The 13,235-nt window shown below is 32.5% G+C and overlaps 1 protein-coding gene across 1 annotated transcript in view; it reads left to right on the top strand.

The window, feature by feature from the left end:
• The window catches only part of LOC110639341 (protoporphyrinogen oxidase, mitochondrial), a 52,756-nt gene extending 40,885 nt beyond the window's left edge, over positions 1-11,871 (top strand). Inside the window, exon 19 of the transcript XR_009144390.1 lies at positions 11,492-11,871. The gene's annotated coding sequence lies outside the window, so the exon portion shown is untranslated. The remainder of the gene's footprint in view (positions 1-11,491) is intronic.
• Positions 11,872-13,235: the final 1,364 nt, after the last annotated feature.

The following is a 13,235-nucleotide window of genomic DNA, read 5'->3' on the forward strand; positions in this document are numbered from 1 at the left end:
GATTATATGCAAGCCTGGACTGGAGCCTTAATCTATGAGAACAGGCAGAGAAAATTTAGCTGGTTCATTCAATTCCAACTAGACAAAGAATCATGGGATTTCCCATCATGGTTCTATGAATGATTCTTTAACTGGGGACTTTTTCCAATAACTCTACCTAATAAGGTTAGAGAAATTTATGAACAATTTACATACTCAAATAAATCCTTAAAGGATCTAAGATTATTATTTATTATCCTATATAAAATATATTGGATAGTCAGATGTGATTATATTATCTCAAAGGGAAAATATAAAAAAATTTCTGAGTTTTCCACAGAATATGTTCCATGACTAACTCGAAGAGTCCTTATTAAGTGGTAGGATAAATGTGAACTTTTTGAACCATCTTCAATTTATTCCTCTAAAAGATTAATTCACTTGGCTAAAAAGCCAGCAGTTTCAAGTCCATCAACCTCTGCAAATCTGACAGATTTGTTTAAAGATTTATTAAAGTCAGTACCAAAAAAAGAGCTTCGCTAACAACTTTTTAACGCACTATCAGAAGATGACAAAGAAGTCGGCTCAAAAGTTGTCAGCTCAAAAGCCAAAGATTCTGTCGAATGCTCAAAAGTAAGAGAAAAAGAAGATGGCGATAGCAATATCGACAGGGAAGGACAATACTTTGAAGACAACTAAGACCCTTATGAGCTGTAAAAAGTACGAAGATTCCTGATGCACTTAAAAGGTGTATGTCACACTTTAAAGCATTTGTTATGTCTTCTTAAAAGAAGATTCCCACTGATGTCTGCCACTTCTCAATGACGAATGCAATGACTTAAGAAGATTCTTCTCAAGCCTCTATAAGTAGTTTCCCGACTTGCTTAACAAACAGAATGTATAATAGAATTTGAAAACTTTCTCTGAGTGTTTGAATTTTCTAAGTGTTTTAAGAAGTGATCTTCATTTTGCTGTAAAATTTTTCATATAATAAAGTTTTATGGTATTTTCACAATCTCAATTTACTTTCTCTCAAGTGAGTAATGAGTTAGATAATTTAATAAATCAAAGTAGAGAATTAAATCAAGAACTTGAAAATCTGTCCTTAACTACTATGGACCTTTTGGGACAACTATCTGGAAAATACGACTGCTGGGTAATTTATTATGTTCCTCCATCTGCAAGCACTTCCAGTTCTTCTATCATACGTACTGGTTGGAACGACGACTATAGCATTGTAAGTATTTCTATAAAATTTTAATTATATGTCTGCTTATATCTGGCGTGTTGTTTAATTTGCTGTGTATAGATCTAACTAATAGGAGAGAATTAGAATCATTTAGGCGTGAGTTAATTAGTGAAGGTACAAACTTGTTTACTCAACATTTAGAAACTCATAGTGATTTATGTGATCGTCTTCCCTAGTAAAAATAAGGGCAAAAAAGGTATCTTTATACCATTTAAAATGAGACAGATCAGGACGCCTTAGATTCATTAATTGTTCTTCTATCCATATACAAACTGGCGGATCCTATAAAATGTATACCTATAGTGTATAATAAGGTGTTAACACAGTCTAGGACAGTTATTTGATCATCGGTTCTAGCTTCTGTTTTAACAGCATTAAGAACTTGGGCTTTACCTTTTCCTGATAAAGAAAAGTCCCATCAACCTTTTAGTTGTCCTGTAAAGCCGACTATAATGGCCTTTGCTATTGCCTGATCACTATTTCCTTTGGCTCTAGAGGCTGTTGCATACATGGCCATATATTGAATTACGTTTTTAATTTGATAATCAGATAATCCATCAATATTCCATTCTATAATTGAAGTATTATCATGCTGCATGTAATTATAACTACTATCTTCATATTGTAGATTGACTGAAGACGGCCTAGGGTAATAATGCTTTATATCCATCACTGCTCTTAGTTTAAGATAGATAATCCTATCAAATTGAGTTAGTTGATCTGACTCTTTAAGAATTGACTCAATTTTATTAATTTCTACTTTAGAAATTTCTTCTTCTTCAGAAGTTACTTCTGTTGAATCTGATCCATCAGACTCTTCTTCCTTGGTTAACGGGGCTAATTGAGATTATTTAACCTTTTAGTTAATTCATCTATCATGTTTGAATCATTTGTTAAAGGAGCTGTAGATTTCTTTTTGGACCCTATTCCTAATTCGGCTAACCTTTTGGTTAGTTCTCCTATCATTTCTGAATGATCTTCTTTGGCTAATTTTAAGCCTAAGTCTTCAGATTCCATTAGGTTGAATAAAACCTTTTTGTCTGTACTTGTTTTAGACGATTCTCCTTTTTCAGGATAATAATTTCTTGATTTGAAATTTTGAATTTGATTTTCTACTCTTGACAATTGCTGTCCTATAGTGTGCAAATTTAGGTTAGTAAAGTTTTGCTATTTATCTGTTCTGGAGAAAGGACTACAGTCAACTTCTTGATTTTCATTCACCTTATAAGATGAATCTACCAGTGGTGGATGTATGCCTTTTAACAGTTTTCCTTTGGATGAGATGAATTTCTTATAGGCTGATTCTAAAGTTATTAAGAATATTCTGTCTGCAGCTCCTTTAACAAAGGATTCAAACATGATATATGAGTTAACTAAAAGGTTAAATAATCTCAATTTAGCCCCATTAACCAAGGAAGAAGAGTCTGATGGATCAGATTCAACAGAAGTAACTTCTGAAGAAGAAATTTTTAAAGTAGAAATTAATAAAATTGAGTCAATTCTTAAAGAGTCAGATCAACTAACTCAATTTGATAGGATTATCTATCCTAAACCAAGAGCAGTGATGGATATAAAGCCTTATTACCCTAGGTCGTCTCCAGTCAATCTACAATATGAAGATACTAGTTATAATTACATGCAGTATGATGGTACTTCAATTATAAAATGGAATATTGATGGATTATCTGATTATCAAATTAGAAATGTAATTCAATATATGACCATGCATGCAACAGCCTCTAAAGCCAAAGAAAATAGTGATCAGGCAATAGTAAAAGCCATTATTGTCGGCTTTACAGGACAACTAAAAGGTTGGTGGGACTTCTCTTTATCAGGAGAAGGTAAAGCCCTTAATGCTGTTAAACACAAGCTAGAACCGATGGTCAAATAACTGTTCCAGACTGTGTTAACACCTTATTATACACTATATATATACATTTTATAGGATCTGCCAGTTTGTATATGGATAGATCTCAAGAACAACTAACGAATCTAAGGTTTTCTGATCTTTCTCATTTCAAATGGTATAAAGATACCTTTTTTGCCCTTATTTTTAATAGGAAAGACAATCAATATGATTTCTGAAAAGCAAAATTTCTTTCTGGATTACTCTCGTTATTTGCTGAACGAGTTAAAAAACAAATTAGGGATAAAAATGAAGGAACAATCCCTTATCATCAGTACACTTATGGTGAATTAGCCTTTGAAGTAGTGTCTGCAGGAGTCGCTCTGTGTAATGAATTAAAAAAATTGGGAAATCATTTTCCTCTTAAGGAAAGCATATGTTTTAGAAAGTTAGGAAATGTTTTAATACCTCCTTTCTACTGTTATACCAAGAGACTTCTTTCAAATAAGATTTCTGTTGTTGGGTTGAAAAATTTATCTGAAACCATTTTTCAAATGGGGAATCTTCCTTAGATAGTAGCATAATTTTATATGGTTCTTTTAAACTCTCTTTGTCATAGCCCATATCAGAAGGAGTTGGGCTTTCTAGCCTTTTTAGACTTGTTGGATTTCGTAATCCTATTGGGCTTGATAAGATACTCTCAGTGTTTTCATACAAGGGTTGAGTTATTTGTTCCTTGGTCTTTTGAATTCCTCTTATAGAGCTTGCTCTTTCTAGAGGTTCTATAATCGACATTGAGGACCTAGGTGTTATAGGTTCAGAACATATAGATCTTCCTGAGAATGAATGTCTAAACCTAGTCCTTGCCAAAGATATAGGTACAATTCCTTGATTTGTTTTTATTATTGTCTGAAGGTCACTTGTTTCTTCCTTTTTAGGTGGAATTGCTTCTTCTAGAATCCAATTTTCAGGTAGTTTAACCTATTCCCATTCAATAGACTTTGGAACTAACAAAGAAAGCTGTGGTTCCTTTGGGGGAAATTATTTTAGTGGTGTCCTCCCTTAAATTAGGGATTACAGTATTCATTGCTTTATAATGAATTCTGTAAATAAGAATTATATTCTCAGATCCTGGTAGCATATCATAACCAGATTTTTTAATATCCAAGGACAAAGCTTTCATTATGTGAGGATCTTCTATGGACAAAGTGAAATTTGGATAGCACGAAAAATAAATTGGCCCATCATAAAGAGATGATTCTACTATTCCTAATAAGGAATCATTGAAATTATTGTGTCTCTTATCTCAAACACATATTAGGGCTGAGGTATTTAATCCTAGCCTTGTTGCTGGTTTTAGGGCGACTTAAATCATTCCTATATGAAGGAAAGAATATTCCTTTTGATGCTTTTTTAAAAGATCTTCTGAAAAAAGACTCTTAGAGTGTAATCCTTCATGGATAGGAGTTGCTTGTTCAACAATTTTGACCACATAATCAGATTTAAACAAAAAACTAGTATTTGACTTATAGATGAGATTAGAAGAGATGGGAGGTAACTTCCAATTATTTAAGTTATTTTCTACATTAGAACAGAGCTATCAGAGAGACTAGCAAATATCTTATCCATTAATCCTAGATCACTTGTCAACGATGTTACTCCAACGACCAAACACGCCTTTCTCACGGCTTCAACTGCTCTTCTGGACACGCGACTTGGGTTTCAGTAGAATTAAGAGATACGATCTTCACTAACCATGGCTCTGATACCATTTGGGGAAGCGAGCGCCAAAGAGAGAGAGAGAGAGAAAGAGAGACAAGAATTAAAGGATGGGAAACTTTTAATAATTTAAAAATTATTGTCTCTTAATAATACATTTAAGAAACCAATTATAATATTAAACAAAGCTAAGGTACGTTGATGTTCTCGACAATTACAGAAATCACTATGAGTTTCTAAATGCTTATTAAACAAGTTTGTACCTTCACTAATTAACTCACGCTTAAATGATTCTATTTCTCTCCTATTAGTTAGATCTATACACAACAAATTAAAAACAGCACGCCTCTTCATAATTTTTTGAAATTCAAATGGGGCATTTTTAAGTCCGAATGGCATTACATTCCATTCGTAATGCCCAAATGGTACAGTAAAGGTAGTTTTATATCTATCTTCTTTAGCTATTTGAACTTGCCAAAAGCTGGACTTCATATCGAACTTTGAAAATATTTGGGCCTTATAGAGTCTGTTTAACAGATCTCTTTTATTAGGCAGTGGATATCTAATCCATCTAAGGACCTTGTTTAAAGGCTTATAATTGATTACTAGCCTAGGAACACCTCATTCCAATTTTACAGCGTTTTCTACATAAAAGGCTGGGCAACTCCATGGGCTTTGACTTTTTCTAGTAAGCCCTTTTTTCTCGATGTCAGCAATTTCTTGCTTACAAATCTCTAAATGTCTTGGTCTCATTGCTATGGGCCGTGCCTTGGTTGGAATCATACTTTCATCAAAAGTGGGCTCATATGGTAATTTAACCACATGTTTCTTTCTTGCCCAAAAGGCATTAGGAACTTCTGCACAAATGCTATTAAGCATTTCGTCGTATATACTTTTGATTTTTGTTTGTAAAATAGGTTCATTAACCTTTTCTTCGATAGTTTTGTAAGATATTTCTCTTTTTAGAGAATTAATAAAATTTTCTTTATTTTTTATATTGCTTTTAAGCACATCAATTTCCTTTTCTTTTGGTAAAGAGATAAATTCAAAAATAATTTCTTTCCCTTCTATTTTTGATATAATTCCCTCTTCTGATACCGATTTAATCGGATACAACATGTGTAAGAATGGATTTCCTAATATAGCAAGATGAGATAATCCTTTAATTAGGATAAAAGGTATTTCAAAGCATATTCCTTGGTTACAAACAACAGTATTATTTAGTTTGTATTTTACATTCATTTTACCGCTGTCTACTGTATATAATTCTTCTACTGTTTTAGAGAAATACCTTGAAGGTACTAATCCTTCATTTATGCAACATAAGTCAGCGCCTGAGTCTATTAAGGCGATAGTACTAAATAGGTAGTCTTTATGGACTACTACTGTTACTTTAATATGTCATTTATGAGTAATAACTCTATCAATTCGATTAATATACTAAAGATTATTAATACTATTAGCATTTTCTTCAGCTTCAACTTCTTTTGTATCAGCTTTTAGCTGAGGATCGCCTTTTATTTTGAGTAAAATTACTCTTTCTTTTAACTTTTGTAATTCAGTTTTTACTGAATTAACTTCTTGCCTTAATTCTTTTACTGTTGGTTCTCTAGGCATTTTAGCCTTTTTAATATTTTCCATGATCTCTTTAAGATTATACGGGCTTTGTTTTTCTTCCATTATTTTCTCTAAAGGTCTTTTATCTTAATACAGATTTAAATATTCTTCTAACTTATTTCTTCTTTCTTCCTTATCCTCAATCTTATCTATAAGATCTAAGACTAGAGTTTCTTCTTTTGTTAAGACACATAAACCATTTAAGGTGCACAGTGATTTATAATAGTCACAATTTTCATCACACTCTGATTGATTATCAGATTTACTAGAAGACTATTTTTCTTCCGAAGTATAATTTACTGCATTGACTTCTAAGTCTTCTGATTCATTATCATTTAAAAATATTTTTATTAATGATTCTTTAAGATTTTCATCAATTGATAGTGTCTGTATTTGTTGTTTTATTTTACACTTATTAGCGTAATGTCCTGTTTTTTCACATTTATAACAGACTACTTCTGTATCCTTTTTCTTTCTTTTAGAAGATTTTGTTTTATTTTTCTTTATCGAAGATTCTCTTTTATCTTTTTTATCTTTCTTATAATACCTTTTAATATTATAACTTTTCTTTTTTAATAATTTAAAAATTATTATCTCTTAATAATACATCTAAGGAACCAATTATAATATTAAACAAAGCCAAGGTACGTTGATGTTATCGACAATCACAGAAATCACTATGAGTTTCTAAATGCTTATTAAACAAGTTTGTACCTTCACTAATTAACTTACGCCTAAATGATTCTACTTTTCTCCTATTAGTTAGATCTATACACAGCAAATTAAAAACAGCACGCCAGATATAAGCAGAGATATAACTAAAATATTATAAAAATACTTACAGTGCTACAGTCGTTGTCCCAACCAATAGGTATGATAGAAGAACTGGAAATGCTTGCAGATGGAGGAGCAGAATAAATTACTCAGTAATCGTATTTTCCATATGGTTGTGCCAAAAGGTCCACAGTAGTTAAGGACAGATTTTCAAGTTCTTGATTCAATTCTCTAGTTTGATTTATTAAATTATCTAACTCATTACTCACTTAAAAGAAAGCAGATTGAGATTGAGAAATACCATAAAACTTTATTATATGGAAAATTTTATAGGAAAATGAAGAACACTTCTTAGAACACTTCTTAAAACACTTAGAACATTCAAACACTTAGAGAAAGTTGTCAAACTCTATTATACATTCTGCTTGTTAAGCAAGTCGGGAACTCTACTTATAGAGGCTTGAGAAGAATCTTCTTAGGTCATTGCATTCGTCATTGAGAAGTGGCAGATATCAGTGGGAATCTCCTTTTAAGAAGACATGATAGATGTTTTAAAGTGGTGCAGACACCTTTTAAGTGCATCTGGAATCTTCGTACTCTTTATAGCTCATAAGGGTCTTGGCTGTCTTCAAAGTATTGTCCTTTTATGTCGGTATCGCTATCGCTATCTTCTTTTTCTCTTACTTTTGAGCATTCGGCGGAATTTTTGGCTTTTGAGCTGGCTTCTTTGTCATCTTTTGACAGTGCGTTAAAAAGTTCTCGGCGAGCTCTTCTTTTGGTACTGGTTTTAATAAATCTTTAAACAAGTCTGTCAGATTTGCAGAGGTTGATGGACTTGGAACTGTTAGCTTTTTAGCCAAGTGAATTAATCCTTTAGATGAATAAATTGAAGATGGTTCAAAAAATTCACATTTATCCCACAACTTAATAAGGACTCTTGAACTTAGCCATGGAACATGTTCTGTGGAAAATTTGGAAAATTTTTTACATTTTTTGCTTTGAGATAATATAATCTCATCTGACTATCCAAGGTATTTTATATAGGATAATAAATAATAATATTGGATCCTTTAAGGATTTATTTGAGTCTGCAAATTGTTCATAAATTTCTCTGACATTATTAGGTAGAGCTATTGGGAAAAGTCCCCAGTTAAAGAACTATGATGGAAATCCCATGATTCTTTGTCTAGCTTGAATTAAATGAACCATTTAAATTTTCTCTGCCTGTTCTCATAGATTAAGGCTCCAGTTCAGGCTTGCGTATAATTAAAATAATTAAAGTACTTGGGTTTTTTGAAATTTAATTCCCTTTGTTTGAATAGAGAATCTCCCCAATCATCATAGGATATTATCCTTTTAATTATGAATTTACTGAATGTCCACTCATTAGCGGATCTTTCTGTTGGGGAAAAAACAACTGAGTTTGTAACTTGGTCCAAAAATATGGGATAATGCTGTCTGAAAAGAAAGCCGTTTAGGATAGATAACCATTGATTTTCTAGGGATGAATTTTCAAAATGAAAAATATCAACTTGGTCCTCACATCTCCCAAGAACTTTTCAAGTTTCCAAACCAAAACATGTCTATAAGACAGATTCAACAATTTCTTGCTATTACTAATTACCTTATGGATTTTATCCCCAATGTGTTCAAATATACTAGCCTTCTCTCCAAGATGGTGAAAAAGCAGGCCCCTGCCTAGAGTCTTGAGCAAATGGCAACTGTAAAGAAATTAAAGGAAGTGGCACAAAAACATCATCCTTTAAAGATTCCCAGTACAGAAAAAAGGATCCTTCAGACTGATGTTAGTGATAAATATTGGGGAGCTGAGCAATAAATTTGTAGCCATGCCAAAAGACAATTTAAGGAGTCTGAAAAACATTATCGTACAGTTTACAAAGAAATCCTAGCCATCGAGAATGGTATCAAAAAGTTTGAGTTCCATCTCATAGGACATTGCTTTTTTATCATAATGGACAATTCATCCTTCCCTTGGATTCTTAATTTCAAAAACAAAAATCTCCCAGAATCATAACTTTTAAGGATAAAAAATTGATTTTCGAAGTTTGAGTACATTGTCTAACATATAAAAGAAGACCTCAATCTCATTCCTTATCTCCTCCTAGACCATAAAATATCCAACTAATCACCCCTATCCAAACTTTCCCTTTGATTTTCATGGCTAGTTTTTCTAGACCACCTGGTTCTCACACGCTTCTCAGATTGATACTGATTGCAGAAAGTTTTTCACTGGTTATAATGCCTCCTTGACCTTGTGCCAAATTGCAAATTTTGCAAAAGATAATCTATTTCACTTTTAGAACCTCTCTAATGTTCTCAGAAATGTCAGGGATACAAAAAGCAAGTTTCATCCAAAAACTCTATTTCTTACAATCTTTTGTTTTAGTCCTTATGAAGACTTACTTTACGAAGAATAATTGTTCCTCTGTTGCATGGTCACCTTGTATGATACTACCATTGAAGTTCCTACCTTAGCTTTCTATGATTTTTTTAATGATGGAAAAAATCAAAAATGTTTTTTATGGCATTTTCTGGAATGGTTCTCTCCATTAATACTCATAAAAATCATAGAAAATATCATATCTAGAAGAAGCCTGCTCTTAAAGCTCGAGATACATATTCATTGTTTATTCTTCATCAGCCTTTCTTCAAAACTCCTGAAGGCCTATTATGGATTATGAATATGGCATATGAATGGAAAACTTATTTTCAATCCATCAAGCACAAAAAGAGTAATCAAGGCTTAAGGAAGGAGCTTAATACCTTTCTATGTGAACTCAACAACTATTAGACTAAAGGCCAGATACTGAGATCCACTTCTATCGGCTCAAGAACCAAGCCCGAAGACTATACTCACCTTATTTGGCAAGACTCACAAGACCCTATTGAGATAGACACCACAAAAACAGGACACAAAGTAGTCACTTCTAATATTGACAATGGGCCATGATACAAAAGCTTTTATAGAGATATTGGATCAAAAGACTCGAACTACGATAACTTTAATTTAAGTCCTAGTCAGAACTCATCTGGACTCTCAGTGCCCCATTATGAGTTAGTTCATCGAATTTTATCTAAGTGTTTTTTATGTTATATATTGTATTATTCTCTTTTTCTTTTATAAAGATGTTTCTACTAAAAGTCAGTTGTGTCTATACTTAAAGCAAAAGTAATGGTAGTGCTTGTACTACATCATGGGATAATATTCTGTGTTAAGTTTGTCGGTTTGCTTTCCTTCTGTCTATATAAGGGGAAGTTTGTATCAGTTTGAGGCAAAATGAAAAATAACACCATTTTTTCTATCTACTCCTATGGCTTGTAAAATTTTGCTCTTCTCCTAAAAGTCTGATATGATATTTTATTCATACATTCCTCACTAAAGAATGAGTATGTTCTACACTTGCTTTTTTTAAGAATCTTGTGTAACATAAAATGTTCGGATATTGATCCTTTGCTACAATCTTCTTGATATGGTTTTATATAACAGTACAAAAAGGAGTTGCCTTGAGATTTTAAGCCAGTAGGGCATTGTTATCTTGACACCACATGAGTGTTGTTATGTCTTACTTAGGTTACAAAGCTCCCGACTAGCATTGGTATCAGAGCTTATGTTTCTTAGTCAATGACAAGCCTTTTCTTTCCCTGAAGTTTTTCTGATATTTTTTCTGCATAAAGTGCTTGATATGCCCAATCAGAATTAGTTGGCTCTGTAAGGCCTTATTGTAGCAACTGCTAACATTTCTTTTGAGCAAGGAGAAGATCTAAGGGAGTCATTACCCGATGTGTAGCATAATAAAAAAAAAATTGTTTTCTCCATAGTAGACTTGGATGAATAAAGTTTGTGTGAGAGTCGACACATTAGGGTAAGAGCAGATCCCTATATTCATGAAATTCTGAAGGAGCTTCTACCAAATAGCAGAGCTTCTGGACTGTAGTATAGCGCCTGAAGAGCCTTTTGAATTTAAATCTAGTAGGAAGGATCTGGAGTTTTTAAGCTTGTTGGTAAACATCAAATCCTACTAACAAATCTTTACCAGGAAGAACTATGCTAATGACTTTTGTTCGTATGATCTTTACTGGTTTTTTGGTGATAAGATCAGTTTTAAAAATTTTTCCATTTTCGACCTTAAAATATTTTTAATGGGGGACCCAGTCTTCTTCAGGACATATGACAGGATTCATTATACTTTTGTGGGTACTTGTATCGATTAATCCAATTACAGAAAATAGTTTGTTGTACTTGGAAGGTAGAATCTGCATTTGAATCAGAGGGATTGATATTGCAGGTTGTGCTGAAGAGCATGGTTGTAGAGTACTGATACAAGAAAATTCAAAATTTTCAGGATTATAATCACTCTTTAAGCAGGATGTGCCATATGCTGAAATGCCTTTATTATCGAAAATAGTTTCTCTATCTACTTCATCTTGTTCAGTGAGTAAAGATTTAATGTCGGCTTCTTTAAAATCAAGATGAGTACTCTGATGAATCTGTTGAATCATCTTGGCAGCCTTCTTGGGATTTTGAGGGCATTCTTTTTAAAATTTTCCCTTTTTTCCACAAACAAAGCATGTATCTAATTTCTTTTCTCGAACAGATTTTTTTTTGAAAAATCTGTAAGACTTAATTTTCTTTTTCCCTCCTTTACTAAATTTGAGTTTCTTGTGATGAGACTTTTTTTTTTTGCAAACATAATTTTTATCCTTACACTTAATCTATAAGATATGACTTGTTGCAAACCGTTGCTAAGGATTTGGTATTATTGATTTGAAAATCTCTCGTTGATCACAGAGTTTTTCTAAAGTTGCAATAGTGAGCTAATGAATTTCTCCAAGAGACAAATTGTATACATCTCTTTTGTATGTCTCAGATTGCTCGTTGTAATTCTGGTTGGACCTGTTCTGGAAGAGAAGCAATGTAAGTGCTTTTTAGATTGGTTTCATTTGGTCCTCCTAACTAATAATAGCTTTGAGTCATTTTCTTGTAATGAAATTCAATATCTTTCCTTTTTAAAGAGCAGTATTTCATATCAAAAAATTCTTGTCTTATTTATCTTTCAACCAAATTATTATCTCTAAGAAATTCTGTGTGGAGATAATGGAGAAGAGTTCTAGTATTAGGGATCTAATAAGACTGGATTTATCTGTAATCTCTTAGACGCAAAAACCATTCTCTGAGGAATCCTATCTATCAAGCAGTAAATTCTCTAAGAACTTCTTGCCTCTGTGCTTCAGGTTTAGTAATTTATAAATCAATCCATGCTCCAAAATTAAATATTCTATCTCTCTATTGTGTAGGAGAGATATCATCAAATGTAAACCAAGGTCCACCACTGGGACGGTTAAAGGTTTCACTTTAGGAAGATTCTCCTGGGAAAAATCCATCATAAATTATTTTAGAATGATCAAATGTTTGTTTTTGTTCCATATTTTATGCTATATTTGATCTTGTAAAGGTAGCCATAAGCATATTAGAAATGTCAGTTAGTTCTTTCTCATAATCAATATCAGAAGGAGCATTGATATCTTCATCATCTTTTGGTGTATCTTCAGAATTAGCCTTTTGAATTTGGGATTGAATGGCCATTTGTAGAGGGGTAAGGGTTTCATTGACTATTTATCTTTTCTTCTAGGAGGTAAAGGTTTTTCTTCTTCTATTAATTCAGAGAAAAAAAATACTCTTGGGAGGTTGGGTTTAGAAAAGACTTAGGTATAGTTTTATCTGAAAAGGGTTATAGGTATGTTCAACAGATCCAAAGGAAGGTGAGGGATTGTATAAAAAACATTGAAACTTGTAGGAGAAAAATGGATAATAAGGATCAAAAGGATTATTTGTGGGTGGCATTATTTGTTTATGTTTTTGGTATATTAAGTCTGCTTCAATCTGAGCAATCTGGGTTTTCATTCTCTTGATCACTGATTGTTTTTTATCAAATTCTTGACAAAATCTTTTTTATTGTATGAGAGTTTTTAGATCTGTATCAAGCTGATTGATTTTAAACTGAAGAGTTGCATAAAGCTTGGCTACTTAAG

The sequence above is a fragment of the Hevea brasiliensis genome, chromosome 15 (genome assembly GCF_030052815.1).
Source record: "Hevea brasiliensis isolate MT/VB/25A 57/8 chromosome 15, ASM3005281v1, whole genome shotgun sequence".
NCBI classification, from domain to species: domain Eukaryota; kingdom Viridiplantae; phylum Streptophyta; class Magnoliopsida; order Malpighiales; family Euphorbiaceae; genus Hevea; species Hevea brasiliensis.